This window comes from Apteryx rowi, unplaced genomic scaffold (assembly GCF_003343035.1).
Source record: "Apteryx rowi isolate R43461 unplaced genomic scaffold, aptRow1 scaffold_487, whole genome shotgun sequence".
Lineage (NCBI taxonomy): Eukaryota > Metazoa > Chordata > Aves > Apterygiformes > Apterygidae > Apteryx > Apteryx rowi.
Window position 1 is genome coordinate 292,035 of NW_020450746.1, and position 15,684 is coordinate 307,718.

Sequence of the window (15,684 nt, forward strand, 5' to 3'; positions counted from 1 at the left end):
GATGAACATCTAGTATGTGTCTTGACCAGAGTTTGTGTTGGCTGATTTTTTTGCTTTTGCTAAGAAGGTTAATTCTGGAGATCTTGCTAGCTGTATTTGCATTTCATTGTATATGAAATACAGGTTTAACTATAGAAATTAAACCTGCTTTAAAGGAACTGCAGCCAAAGTGAATTCAGCCCTGGCTCTCGTTAGTCCTTTGTTTTCCAGCTGGTAAACTTGAGGAAATAATCTAGCAAAAGCAAATTTGTTTTTGTTTTGAATTTCCACCCCCTGCCCCCCCCCCAAAAAAAAAAGAAGCCTAAAAACCCCACGCCCCGAAACCTGACAGGAAAAATGAGAAATTCCTTGTAATACACCACCTCTAGTCTGGCAGCAGTATGACTGGTAGCGCTGCTTCCCCGCCACGTGCTTGGAGCAGGTCCGCTGTGTGCCCACGCTGGCCGCGTGCCCAGCCCCGTTGGCGGGAGGCGCTGCAGAGCAGGGGGCTCCAGGCTGTGGCACGGGGGGCTCCGAGAGCAGCGCCTGAGCCCTGACTCAGCAGCTCAGTGCCTTCCCTGTACAGCAGCCCTGAAACTGTTAGAGATGCCTGTATTTAAATTTTTAATACTTAGTCAATTTGTTATTTTAGTTGCTTGTAACTTCATCCGAATGTAGTCTAAAATTTCTTTGTGATCTGTGCTGCAGGCTTCAGGGTTTTTTTAAACCTTAATAAATAGAAGAGATTATTATTGTCACTATTGGGTTTTTTTTTGGCTAGGAGATGCAATATAAGGTTATGCAGACAGGTAATCAGCATTGTTGTACACTTATCTAGAGAGATGCATTATTTTTGAAGTTTTTTTAAGCTGATGCTTTTAAGAAGCTGTGTTACAGTTAACTTTGATTCATCAGTTTCATCCTTTGACAGTTGGTTCTTTGCATTTTCATGGTGGGGGAGAATGTGATACAGCACTAGTGTGATTAGTCTGTGTTTTGTGTTTTTTTTTTTTTTCTCCATAATTCTTAGTAAATAGCATGGAGACTGTTGCTAAAGGCTTAATCCCACTCTGCATATGTGATTCCCGAGTGGACAATAGATGAAGCACTAATGAACTGAGCCATTGGCTGGTGACCACTGGAGGAGGAGAGAAATTCATGGGCAGGAGGAACATGCTGCTGTTGAATTCTAGCACTGTACCAGGTCTTCATTGGTTGAGAGCTGCTGTTAAGAAAGAAAATTAAAAAAACCTTATCTATTGACATATTCCTTACAGAGTCACTACATATAGGAAAAGTAGTAAAAACTAATATTAGAATGTGTATTTCTGTTATCACATTTCCGTATTTTTAAGTTGAGGCTGACAATGTTTGCAGGTAATTTTTGTACTGTCTTGTGATAATGACTTTAAGTTACACATAATAAGCTTCTTGGCTGTGTGCATTTGCTGGGGCATAAATGTTTCATGCCAAGAATTTTATTAACTTAGTACTGGTCATGTGTAAAGCAGGAGGGAAACTTAGTCATCAGACTTTAAGTAGATCTTATAGTACTCTGTGAAACTTAGTTTTAGTTGACTTTCAACTGATATGATATGAAAGAATAGGAGGATCATATTCTTAATAGGTTCATACATAATTTTCTGTGTTAATAATATCCTGAAAAATATATGAAATGTTAGGCCAGGATACTGCTTCTGACACATGACTGTGAGATGATCTGGCAAGCTTTTTGAGAAGAAAACGTTTAAAAATAAATAAATTCCTGCCACTGGCACTCCTTTACTTCAGAGTAAATAATATCGTTGTTATTTTATTGGTTTCCGGAGGTCAGGGAAGTGCCTGGATTCCATTGCTACCAGCGTAGGTTCTTTCTAGAGACTTGTTTGTCGTATTTTGGTCGAATATTTGTCTCTCCTCTACCTCTCTTGGATTTCAGTAAAAGAGTGTAAGAAATATTGAGTTTGGTTTAGTTTTATTTCCTGTAGTGCTTGTTTTTGTTTTGGTTTAGAATAATCAAAAGTTGTCAGTAGGCTTTTAGATCTTAATGATAGAAAATGTGATTTTTTTTTTTTTCTTTCCCAAGCAATATTCAGAGAAAAGCAAACTTGTTCCAGCTTGAGGCAACTTGTAGAATATTTTGTGCTTTAAACTGCTGTTTTCAATCACTTCTGTAGGTGGTAGGTTACTTCTAATAATTACTTTAGTCTTCTAAAAGACCATTGGTTATTTCTGTTAATAAACATATGGATCTGGAGAGGTCTGCTGTTTCTTTGGTAGAGCTGAATAGTTCAGATCCATGTTACTTCTGTGCTTGTTTAACTTACTGTTCTTCCTGGGGGATCAGAATGGGTAACACCTTAACCAGACAAGTGTACAAACTGGTTGTTCAGCRAGAGAAGGATCCTGCCAAGAGGGCTTCTTGTGTTTTGAATGAATTGCACTAATTAATTCTCTTTGTATAGCTGAAGAAATACTAAAGCATATGCTGCATCTGTATTTAGACTTGACATGCAGCTTTATTCAGTTAATCAGTTTGCACCGTGATACACAGTGAATTGCTTATATGTTATAATTGTGACTAAAAATTCCTTGGTAAGGTTTTTAGAAAAGGGGAAGAGAACAAGTTTAGAGTATTTATTTTGGAGAAAAAGGAATTTTTGTTTTGAAACTGTTGTAAAATCAAATCTCCCACTTTTGATATATTTTAGGTGAAAAACTTTCTTTGGACCTGGCCGGATATTAACTCTGATAGGAATGGAAATATGAAGATTTTCATGAACCTACAACTATCTGGAAGAATTGAGGAACAGGTGAGAATTCACGCTTCAGTTGCATGAACTTTGCTTTTGTGGATATTTGGCTACTAAAGTACCAAATGTGTGACATTCTGCGAGGTAAGTGGAAGGAACGAAGGAAATCCTAAAACATAAAGACAGTAGCTGAATTCAGGCCTTCTCTGATCCAGCACAGGAATAAATAACATTGTTCTCAATATTTACATCTAGAAAATAAGTGTAGCAGATGTGAAATGCTTCCTACACTACAGGTATATGGCCACAGAACACTAAATTTGTTGAGGGGAAAATAGATGTACTTTCTGGCATCTCTTTATTTTCAAATCTGCTAATATGAAGTGCAGTGCAACATTGGTTATGAAACCAGTTGGAAGCAGAGCAATTTTTAAACTAGATTGAGTATGTGGAGGTCATGGTCATTACTGTAAAAAGCAAAAACTTAAGGGAGTTGTCTCAGATTTAAAATATCCTGAAATGCATTTAACTTGAGTTTGAAAAGGTATTTTTTTTCTTGTGAGATATTAAAATATTTTGTCTGATAATTTTTTGACATGCTGTGGAAAGCTCACACTGTAAAGAAGCTTGAGCAGAAGTGGGATTGAGAACAAAAACCTCCTGCTTCTTTTGAAGACCTATTCCTCAGTGTATATAGTTAAACCATGTCTGGATTTTGTGTGATATTTCAGATGACTTCGTTTGCTCCCGTGGTCATAGCTGTAGGTGATTCATTGTAGCTGTTTCTGACTGTTTTGTTCTTGTGGCTCTGAGTTCAAGGACTCAAAAGTAGAATAATTTTTTTTCTCTTAAAATAAATTTTAGGAATTTAGAATGGTCTTGATGTGATAGAAATGATCATCCTAGGGCAACATTGACTCATTATAGTGACTTTAGACTGTATAGCTCTTCTGTTTCTGCCAAAGAAAACGTAATTGCTGCAATGCAAAGATTCTAAATACAGATGATAGTTTTACCTGCTAACATGGATTTGTCTTAATTTTTTTTTTTTAAACATGAAGAATTTCTATGCCTGACTTGATGATGGAGCAGGGGAAAGTACATTGCCTGTATGCAGGTAGACTTTTGTGTTTCTTAAAGACAGCTAATGAAGAATAAGGTGGCTATATATACATCTGTGGAGTTACAATTAAGCTAACAATAGTTGAGGCTCTCTTTGCTCTTGTTGCTTGCTGTTTAGAAGACTATTAAAATGGTAATAACCCCTTTTTCTTTAGTACTGCCTTTTGGGGAGTACTGAGAAAGGCTCTTCAGTGTATTGAATTCGGTCATGCTTCCCTAAAATGATTTATGCTTGTATTTGTCTTTAATTGTGATCTGTGCTGTTTTGATAGAAGGGTATTTTCTGAATTTTCCAAACCTTTTAGGTAATTGTCACCTAACCTAAACTACCCAGAGATATCCTCATTAATTTCTAGTGGTCGTCTTTCTGGATGGTAGTGAGCCAATTTTACGTGCCCAAAGGAACAACACATGGTCAAGACAGAAAATTGGTTTTGACTTGTAGCTCTAGCATCACATAGGCACCTAAGGTTGCAAAATGTGCTTACATGCAGGTTTTAAAGGTCAGGATTTCACTTGCTCCCTGTTGCATTTTTGATATTGGGAGATGTATCTCTCAAATCTGCTTGTTGAGAGCCGGGGAAAGGGACCTACGACTTGGATAAGTACACTTAATGATGAGCAGGGTGCCTTACTTGTCAAATCTATACCTAAAACTGCATTATGACTGGACTTTTTCGCTGGTGGTGGCAGATTAAGGAACACTGGCTTTCCCCTCTCTGCTGGTTCTTGCTCCTGGGCCTCCCTCCCAGGCATGTCACTGCAGCACAGGCCGCCAAGTCAGTTTGCTGGCTCCCTGCTGTCCTCCCCTTGTACTCACTTGCACAGTTGAAAGGCAGCAGACGGGCAAGAACCTACACCGAAAGAATTGCTCATCAAACCACATCCTGAAAATAGTGTGCCAACTTTAGCTGTTTCTGGGTCTGTGTATATTGTCTTCTCTGAAAGGCCAGCAAAACTAATAAAATATCTTAAAGAGCAACAAATCAAACGGGAAAAGGGACTCACCTAAAAGTCTGAAAATGAATACAACTTTTTGTCCATAAAAGAAGCAGAACATAGGTTGTAACAATACCAGCTTTCCCTAGTGTAGTGCAGCTGCGCTCTCGTATTCTGAGAGAGTTCAGGGCCACGATAATTCTTCTGTAATTCTGTTGCTCTTTATACCCATGTTCTTTATACTGCATCTTCAGGCAAAGGTATTCGCTGAGGCTGCTAGGGGTCATGTGGGACACTGGAAATTGGTGCGAGACAGATTCTTCACAATAAAAAGCTGTTGGATGAGAATAATCTACTTAAGTTTTAAGCGGCATTTAAAAATGAAATCTATAGGCGACATTCTTTGGTTCTCCTTTTTGTCTGTTGAAATGCGTCACTCATTTCAGAGTGAAATTCTGAGCGGGGAGGTGAACCCATACAGTATCTGTGATGTGAGATTTTCTTATGTGTGTGTGTTTGCCGCTTTTTTTCTTTTTCTTCTGTGATGAAACTTAATTCTGCTGTTTTCTCCTCTCTTTCAAAGCTGTATTACAACTACATGGATATCACTGCCAGTGCTATATATGGCAAATTGCTTCTGTCAGTGCATTCCAACAGGTGTGTTTTTGGTTTTTGACATCCATTTTGCAATTTGGTATGAACACAATACTTTACATCTCTGTTTCAGTCTAGTTCCAACAAGTTTAACTCAAGTAGTGTTTAAGCTGAGGTTTTGATGAAATGATTGTTTGGCAGGCTAGGTCTGTAAACACGCTGGCACTTTCAGCACATTGTGTTTTGGGGCAGTCATAGTGCAATTGCATAATCTTAAATTATGTGCTTTATGCATATGAGATGATTATAAGGATTGAATGCATGTGTGAGCAGTTGGAAACTTAGTGCATGAAAAATAATTAAATTTCTTGTTACTCTCTAGGGCCTTATTTAAAAAAAAAAAGGGGGGGGGGAAGGAGTTTACAAGTGCTGCGTGTACACTTCAACCTAATATGAAGTGAATATGAAGTGAACCTTCTGCTGACACAAGAATGTCTGGATTGAACCTCAAAAAGTTGTTCCAGATTTTGTAGGGTCCCCTTAATGAAGGATGTTCAACTTTGTTCACTAATCTGTAGTTTCAGATGATTCATGTCTGATCCTTATGACTCCCCCCCCCCCCATTTGATGGCTAGAGAACTTTGATTTCTTAGAAGAAAGACAAGAGAAAGTTCTGATAGCATTCAGCAAACACTGAATAATATATGCTTAAAGCAAGAGAGGAAAAACAATTTTTTTGATAATCTGTAAGGGTGAGTTAATGAACAGAGTTGTTTGATTTAGATGCATTTTAATTGAACCCCTCCTCATGTGTCAGTTTTGGAGGCTGTTAAACCGTAGCCTTAAATGATGTTAAAGCTCTGACTAGCTGTTCTCCTTTTTCTCCACTGTTGAGAATCCGTGCTGCTTTTTTCCCCTTTGTGAACAAAAATATCTTCCATTCTGAGCCAGGTGCTAGGTCTATCTAGCCCTGCATCTCACTTTCAGCAGTAGGAATGTGTGGCCGCCTGGGGGGATGGGGGGGGGAGGGGGGGGAGTAACAAATGCTCTATTACAAACAAGTTATTTTATGATGTTTTATTGGATTTAGGACTGCCAGAGTTGGAGACTCTGGTGTTTGGGGTGTTGTGTTGAAAAGCACCTGATCTTCCATGAATTTGTCCCATCAGTTCTTGGATCAGACTATGATTTTTGGCCTCCATGTTGTTCTGTGGCACACAACTAGTTAGGCTTTGTAGGGTGGGGATGGGGGGAGTTCTCTTAAAATTTCATTTTTCAACTCTAGTCATTTTACTGGGATTTTCCCAGTCCTTGTGTTGTGCAATACCATGGATAATCTTCCTGCTTGTATTCTTCATGTTGTTCGTGTTTTTAATGATCTTTCTTATCCCTCCAAGGCTATGAGTTTCCAGTAATTCTTTGTATGGAAGCCATACCATATCTCTGATCACTTCTCATTTTTCCCTCTATCTTTTTGAGTAAAATGAATAGAGTGACAAACAGTAATCAAGAAGTATACATCACGGTAGATTGTGATATAATGATGATTTCTACTTCGTTTTCCTTTCTAAAATATCCCAATTCTTTTCATTTGCCTTTTGATTATGTGGAATTCGTATTTTCAGAGAATTATCCATGGTGACTTCAAAGTGTTTTCTGAGGGGTTAACCTACATAATAACAGGCTTCATATTTGTTGTTATTTATCATGTTATTTTTTTCTCCCCATTATGTTTCACTGCGTTTACTGGTACTGAATTTTTCTTTTTTTTTATATGACATTTTATTTCACAGTCAGTCTATCATTGAAGACTTTCTGTAGCTATCCACAGCGAGTTTCAGGCTAGATTATTCAGAGTAATTCTGAATCTGAATAATCTGAGAGATTTTGTACCTTTGCAAATTTTACAAAAGTTTATGTATCTGTCTGTTTTTCTCGTTTTACAGAGCAATGATACATACGTTTGCCAGTATAGGTCCAAGCATAGATCCTTGAGAAAGATTATCAGTGCACCATCCTCTTCTATCCTTTTCCTCTCCCATGCTTAGCATTTATGAAAGCTTATTGCTTCTTTTTATCTCCCATTTCATATTTGTTGATTAGGTTATAATTCCCCAAATGATTTTTCTCTCTCATCCTATGATAACTTGGTTTCTTTAAGACCCTTTGGGATCTCGCTGAAAGTTTCTCCTGAAGTTCCATGTATGTTATTGAGCGTTCCAGATGTATTACATTGAATGGTTGGTGCGTGCCCATTGTCCCCTTCAGTGAATCCTAAATGTTTGGACTTCCCTTTATGAAAATGTGAATGTTTTACTGTATTGTAAAGAAGTGACGATGCTCATTTTTGAGCAGGCAAGTAAAGTAAGATGAATAATGAGTATCTCTAGTAGAGCCAAGAGGCACACCTTGTAGTTGTGGCAATGGCATGAGATAACTCTGAATGCGTTTTAACCTGTTGTATTGTGCTGCCTTAAGCCAAGCGGTTGCACAGTAGAACTGGAAATATTTGAAAGACACAYGTTCTCTGCCAGTTGCGAGGCAACCACACCCTGACTTGTGCTTGCTACACCTATGGAGGTGCATTTTCAATGTATTGGAAACAGTTCCTCATGGTTACTGTGTCATAAGAATCTGATTTAATGAAGTATTTGAAAGAAACAAGCAGTATAAATCTCAGCTTTACCTAACAGGTTCTTTTGTTTGAACACTTTAAATTGTTGAATAAAATACAGCAGAGGCAGCCCTCTGTGAGCCAGGAGGCTGCAGAAGTGCCCTCTTCAAGCTGCCTTTTGCTGGGGGTGAGGCGATGGGGAAGTGTCCCTGCTGTGACCAGAGGTGGGAGCCTCCCTGACCTGTCTTGTGCCTCTTCACCTGCCGGGTGCATCGACCTTCTGCAAGTGCAAAGAGGTATGTTAGGCACGGCTGATGGCCACGTCTCTGCATTGCACAACTCTGCCCAGTAGGCCTGTCTTGAAAGCCGGAATACTAATGTCAAACCTGCATTTGCAGTAGTTTTCAAGAATAGCTGATAGGCACCATGTTATGCTTTAGGAAGGGAAGGATGCTCGGAATAGTTCTAGTTTGTTTTCCCCTTTAGAAATATTTTTCTGAGACTTCTGGATTACATTTTGGAAAATCTTTGACTGGGCTCTGGGATTTCAGATTGCCAAATACAATGCTTGCGAAACAGTACATGAATGAGTGATTTCTGATAGTGTCTCAAATGCTGTGGCTTAATTCTAGAATGGTATTCTGAAAATTCACGTGATAATTCTAATATAATTAATGTTTCATGATAATATTCTGTATCAACTAATTTTGATTTTGAAAATTAATTGCAAATACAGGTGAAATTCTGTGATATTTACTTCTGAGATAAAAGTTTGTTTTTTCTTTTGTATTGTCGAAAAAAAAACCAAACCCATGACTACAAGATAAACCAGGTAAATCATTCAAAGCTTCATGTTGGGGTCAGCAAAGAGGAAATACTCTTTTCTGACCTCTTATTGGGCATAAAATCTTGGGAACCGCAAAGACACTCATTACTTGTATCCAAAGATGATGTTTTTGTGGTCGATGGCTACAGTGCTTTCTACCAAAGCATCTTGTCTTTTATTTCTAGGTGCTTTTAGAAGAGAGTAACTGATGGAGAAAATACACAAGTAGCGTTCTGTCAAGATGTGTTCCCAAACACAATTATTGTTTAGTAATACAATGAGAGGATCCTTGTAATGTAATATTACATGTCCTCTTTTTCCTGTAGGTTCCTGCAGTGTGTGTGTGTGTGTGTGGGGGGGGGGGTTGTTTTTTTGTTTTTATTAACAGATCTATTACCTTGAAAGAAATTCTTACTCCCTCATAATAGTTGTTGCAGATAGTCAGCATGCAAACCTTTTTTATTTTTGAAGTCCTTTGCTGCTTTTAGGAATCAAACTTTTGACCCCTTAAATGTTAGAACACAAAATGACAGTTTACAGAAAAATGTACCTGCTCATTGAACTGTTGAGAGTTGACCACATGTGATTCCTTTTGAAGCTTGAAGATCGGAAACGGTCCAACTTGAAATGCGGTTCTTCTGTAAACCTGAATGCCTTCAGTTTACCTACTTTATATTTTTATTACTGATTGCCCTTTACTACTCCATGATAGAACTTTCTCTGCTGGTGCTAATTGTTGGCCATGACAACTTTTGAATAGAGGGAGGGAGAGTGAAACTGCAAGCTTGACCATAAGGAACTGAAAATCGTCTGTGAATTAACTAGGTTTAACCTGGAAGTTGCCAAGAGGCAAAATGATACCTCAGGATTACGTGTCTGCAATTGCTTATTGAGACAGCTGCTTTAGGTCAACACAAAGCTTCAGAAATTACACACTGGAGTTAGGCCTGTGTGGGTAGCCTAGTGCAGAACAGGGGATTTTTTGACCCGCAGCATTGTATTTTCAGATAACTTGCAATTTCTGGAAAGATTTCTTTATCAGATGAATTTAAAAACAAAACTTACCACAAACAATGTAGAATAGTGCTATATTGGCAAAGATTCTTTTGGTTATCTGTACTCCATAATAGAAATCATGTTGACGTGATCATGTTTTAATAGAACCCATCATCAGAAAACTGATCCCCCCCCCCCCCAAAAAAAAAATTAACAGCATAGCTAGTGAAATGGTGTTGGAAGGTCTCTGATAGCACCTTTGCATAACAGTGGTCTCACAAAACTGTAGGAATGAGCAAGAAGTGTTTTCTAGCCCATCTCTTGTGCAACTTACTTGTACAAGATTTTTCATGGTCATTTGTATGTCTTGCTAGGTTCTGTTCTTCCATTTTGCAGGCTAGTGGACTGCCTCTGAGCAACTTCCTTCCAGTGGTCTACCTCAGAGCAACTTCCTTCTTCTATTGTACTGTTAAACGTGTCTGCCTATGAATCATTAAAAACAAAACAAAACAAAAAAAACCTTGGAGATGATGCTTGGAGATGATGCTTACAAAATAGTACATAGAATTTAGATATTTCTGTTTACTGATAGAGTGCTGAAATTAGGTTGTTATGACCTTTTAAGTCTACTTGTTGGCAAAGCATAATTACACATAGATGTGTGTATTTGCACAACAAAGTTTTGTGTTCTTGATGATGGTCCTACATGGATAACAAGCAGAAGATTGTATTTTTGTTAGAAAGGAAAATTCTTGCATGTTTACTAGCAGAATACGTGTTCAGCATTTGGGGACTAATTTGAAGCTAAGTTTCTTCCATGAGGATTTGGAAAATCAAAGCTGAATGTTGCATGTTTCTTTCCCCATGAAGGGGATGATAATATGAGACCATTATTAAACAGGAGCTATTTTTAAGTTGGATCAATTGACTGATTTATTCACCGCATAGCCTTACAAACTGTTTGGGAGGAGGTGTGCTGGGAATGAATGGCATAGATGCATGTTATTTTGGGACTTGAGAAGGGGATCTCCTAAACTGGTTCTGTTGCTGAACTCCATATATAATGGGCTTTCTCCCTAGTGGTGTATATTTTAATGTGGCTTACAACTGTGGTGACAATGAAGTTTGTTTGGAATTTTTAATCACTGCCCTAGCTTATAATTGCTTCTTTCCCTGTCTGTGTGGGGAAATATGACGAGTGGTTATGTTCCTGTATTAGGGAGTGAAGGGCAAATTTATTTACCTTGCAATATAGAGCATGGGCAGAAAGTCTGTATCCTTTTYTGAGGCCTTACAACTAGAATTGAACAGTTCAGATTCATGTAGCATATAGGTGTATTTAAAAAAAAAAGTGCATTTAAAATGGTGAAATTAAGTTCAGTTACCTTAAGTTCGGTTTGCTTTGTTTCTCCCAGTTTCATAAAAATGACAATAGGAACAAGTAATACAAAGTGTCATGAGAACTTGTAGTTCATTTGCTAAATGTGATTCTATCAAAAGCAGTTTCTACATTACTTTTATTACTACATGATTGTATATTTTATATGTGTATACATATATTTCAGAGTGCTGGCAGTCTTCATGCTCTGGAAGAGTTGTGGCATGCTATACATATGAAGGTTATTGTCACTCATATTTACTCTCATATATATATATAAATAAAATATATATAAAAAAATATATATTTACTGTTGTACCTGGTTAATGAGCCTACACACCAAACAAGTCCCTAAGTTCCTGAAAATAATATCTAATAATAGAAATCTGAGAAGCAAGATCCATCTAATAGCTTGAAGCTGAGTTAAATTTGCAGCTGTATGGAGGTGCTGGTTTTCAGGGAATTGGCTTATGAGGAATTGAGTAATAGAATAGGATGTGTCTTATGTATTGTTTCATTTAATGTTACTATACCCTGCCAGTGGTCCTATTAGAGGTAGTAACAGTACATTACTSTGCCGTAGATAAGCTGAGCTGAAAAGCTTTTATCATATCCTATGCGTTTATAAGGGAGATGCTTAAAATTATTAACGTGCAGTCTTCCAGTGTTGTTCTTTCTTTTTTTATGAACCAATCTTTATTTTTGCTCCGTTTAAAAAAACAAAACAAACCACTTATAGGGAGCAATGAGCAAAAATAGACTGAAGATTCCAATGCAAGATATGTCTCCCATGTCTTTTAAGTAGTTACTGCTTTCAAAGCTTTTTATCCATCTTTTGACATTAGAAACACATGAGGAATTGTATTTTCTCCAGTCTCTACTAATTGAAGTGCAGGATGATAGAAAGTCTGGAGGAAGAAGAGTTACAAGACATCTGAAGACCTGAGTTGCTTATTAAGTGAAATGAAATTTCAGAGTATGGGTTCTGATGCTTGCATACATTTTGTATATTAGGCTTCACTTTGGGCTAGTATTTTACTGGCATCAGTCACTGTGTAGCACAGAGGCCAGCCTTGTGTGGAGCTCTGATTTGTTTGTRGCCTGCCAAAAAAGGTATGTGGATTGGCAGCATGAATGCTCTCCTTTAGATGAAATTTTTTGATGCCCAGGATTAAGCCACAAAAAGTGGAAGGAAAAAAACCAACAATATCGAGTCTGTTATTTAAAAAAGAAAAAAAAATAATTTTCAGTATAGAAATATTGAAACATCATAAAAAGCAGCAGAGACTGCTTGATGTTTCTTCACATTTAGTCTGTAAACTTTCTAAAAAACACTTTGAAATTTGTGTGTGGGGGGGTGTTTAAGGGATGAAAGGAATTTAAACCTTTCAGTAATGTGCTGAGTAAGCAGGAACATCTGAAAGTGAATATTATCTCATGAGCTTATATTAAATTCTTTGGCCACTATTTTTTCTTTCAGTAGCATTTTACAGAGTTATCGGATGCTTACTAATTCAGTGTTTGGTTTGCTGGCCGAAGAAGGAATAATATTGAAATCATTGTGTTCCTTGCTGCAAAGTTTTGTGGTAGTTGTATAAGGTGCTTACTGCTTGTGAGGGCAAAAAAAATTGGATGAAAAGTGGATCACTTTAGTTATTTCACAAATGCAATGGGCTTTGTGGTATCAGAGAAAAAATATTTTTATTATGTGTCTCATTTCATACTAAATATGTATTTCCACTATGGAAATTAAAATATATATTAAAATACATTATTCTGAAACCATGAGCAAAAAAGTAATTTAGCTAGGATTTGGCAAAGAATCCTAAAACTTTTTATTTTTTCTTCTTCTGAGGCTCAGCAAAGTGTTACTTGTGTTTAGATTGTGGTACGAGAAGAGCAAAAATGAATGCAGCTCCTAAAAGCTAAATTTACAACCTGTATTGAAATTGAGACTTTTACCTTTTGCAGTAGGTTGCAGAACTGATTGACTCTAAACCTTCTCTAAACGTGCGTAATCCATATTCAAAAGACACCTCCTACGGTGTTCACAGTTGAGAGGTTGCCCTGCGTAGCTGAACTCAGGTTTCACCAAAGGTGAAACAGGATCCCTCTCATAAGGTGAGGCTTCACGATGGAGGCAACTTAAAATTGCACTGCTCTTAAATAAATGGTGGGGGGGGGGCGTGGGTCGTCCCCCCCCCCCCCCCCCCCCCGGGCTGAAGCATTGTGTTTATCTTCTTTGTTAACAGTGTTGAAAGTTGTATGTCTACACAATGAATCAGATCAGCTCGTGGATCTGCGGAAACTTTCGTTTTTTGCCTTTTTTTGTTTTTTGACTTTCAGGCAAGTGGCAAAGTGTCCAGCTTGCCACGTGCGAGGGAGGGTTGAGAGTGTGGCTGCGAGGAGGCAGCACAGCACCTTTTGGCAGCAGATGTAGTTTTGGATGGGCCTAATGCAATTGTGAAATCTCCTTATTTTACTGTTTATAGTGGTACAGGACTTAGCTTTTGAACATGGTCCTAATACATTAACATAATCTAGAAGAACTAATTAAGTTTAATTTTCATATAACTGTCTTCTGAAATGTTTTCTAGAAAAGCCTCTTTCCAGCTCCAAGTAACTCTTTTCTTTCTTCCTTTCTCTCCCTTATAAAAATAATCTGAACTATTTTCTGCAGTTTCATTGCATCAACTTTCTTTCTGTGTCTGATCATTATTTCCAGAAAGGAGAGAACTGCGATAGGTGGTGTATTTTTTAATTTAAAAAAATTCATAGACAAGAAAACAAGATTCATAGACAAGAAAACGGTGACTGATGGGGCTTGTGTAACTAAAGTAAAAGCTTGTTTTTCATCTTGAACTAGTGACAGTCACAGTGTATCAGCAACAACGAAATCTAGAATTTCATGCTGATGGTGTATTTTTCAGTGAGCATCTTCAAATTAAAGTCATGTTAGAGTTGTATGAAAATCTTAATCTCCTTTGGAAGGCAGCAAGGTTTTTCTGCATACTTTTTTTTTTTTATATTCCTGTTTGGCATTTTGTTTTGCTTGATATACCTCTGTAAAAGATGACTATTATGTACTCACTAAACAGTAAATGTTGCTTTTTATAAAATGCATTGTGTAATGGTGTTGTTTGTTCTTTGACTTCCTTATGAAAGGAATGTCCTGTATTTGTTTATATTGCCCTACTTTCTTGTAAACTTTGTCAATGCCATTGCATTTCATGCTGTCATGCCTATGTACAAAATAAGAAGATTGGCTGTTGGTTAGTGAATTATCAGATTGTTACTATAAATGGTTTGAGGACAAGACCAAGACTAGAAGCAAATGTGAAGGTAAGTTAGCGGATGTTTCTGAAATGAGTGGTATGTTAGACTTGTGGGGTGTTTAGAAAGTGCATGTGTTGCCTGCTTAAAGAAAAGTGTAGAACAGATTAAAAGTCATGTGTATAAAATACTGTTAAGGAAACCTGGTGCATGTGTAGGGACTGTATGTGGAAAAACCAAGGGGTGCAACAGTGCTATAGTAATAATATTGGATGTGCATCCTTGTTCTTTGCTGTTTGTCCTTAACTTTTATTTTTTTATGCGGCCAGGCTCTCCAGTAGAGTTTTTTAGCCACTGAGTATGCTGATTTGGAAAGTAAGATTGAAAGAAGGCTGCAGTTTTGTATCTTTTTGTGTCCCTCTCTTAAGGTGGTGATTATCAAGAAATCTTGAAGTCCTGTATCTCCTAGAGATAAGGCTAAGCCATGAGTGCTAGCAGTTTACCTAAGGCTCTTACGTGAAATTTAATTTGAGGTTGTGCTTTAGAAAAAACGGCCGTATACTGAAAAATGTCAACACATGCTCAAAGAAATGAGTAATTATGAAATGGAACTTGACTTAATCTCTCTTAATGTTCAGATTATTATTTTTTAATATTACTTCTTCTCAAGTAAACTGTCAAAATTTTTCATCCAGTACTTTAGTTTACTAAGTTTTGCAATTGATACTGAATAGCACATTCTCAGATTATGAAATAAAGAAGATAGGGCTGTTTCCTAAATGAATATGGCAAAAATCATTTTCCAGAGTAGGGGCATGAGTGCTGTTGTGAAGATCATGCTGATAATTGGATTATTGAGCACAATGTATTTTTATCTTAAAAAAAGGGGGGGGGGAGTGGAAGGGGGAGGAAAATGAAACTTGCTCCTTGCTCTGACACTAGTGTTGAAAGCACTGCTGTATCTGGAATTCACAGATTTGTCTCATGATTTAGGAAGATCCAGGGCTTTAGCAGGTCACAGGCCTACAGAGATTGAAGTGACTTTTGGATCGAGTGGGGCAGGCAAGGCTCTATCCAGGGCTGTGTGGCCTCTCTGGGTGTCTCAACCACACACTCTGTAGAAGGGCAGCAGCTGCTTTTTACCTCAGAGCATTTATAATAGAGGATGGATTTGCTGTCAAACCTACTGCCTGTTTTGGAACTGGAAGTA

The 15,684-nt window shown here is 37.6% G+C and overlaps 1 protein-coding gene across 3 annotated transcripts in view; it reads left to right on the plus strand.

Annotated features, from left to right (window-relative positions):
- The first annotated feature begins 2,727 nt into the window (after positions 1–2,727).
- Positions 2,728–15,684, plus strand: part of SIPA1L1 (signal induced proliferation associated 1 like 1) — a 205,133-nt gene continuing 192,176 nt past the window's right edge. For 2 of the 3 annotated variants that reach the window (XM_026078742.1, XM_026078746.1), the window contains exon 1: positions 2,728–2,792. The gene's annotated coding sequence lies outside the window, so the exon portion shown is untranslated. The remainder of the gene's footprint in view (positions 2,793–15,684) is intronic. The other variant, XM_026078743.1, reaches the window with a different exon arrangement.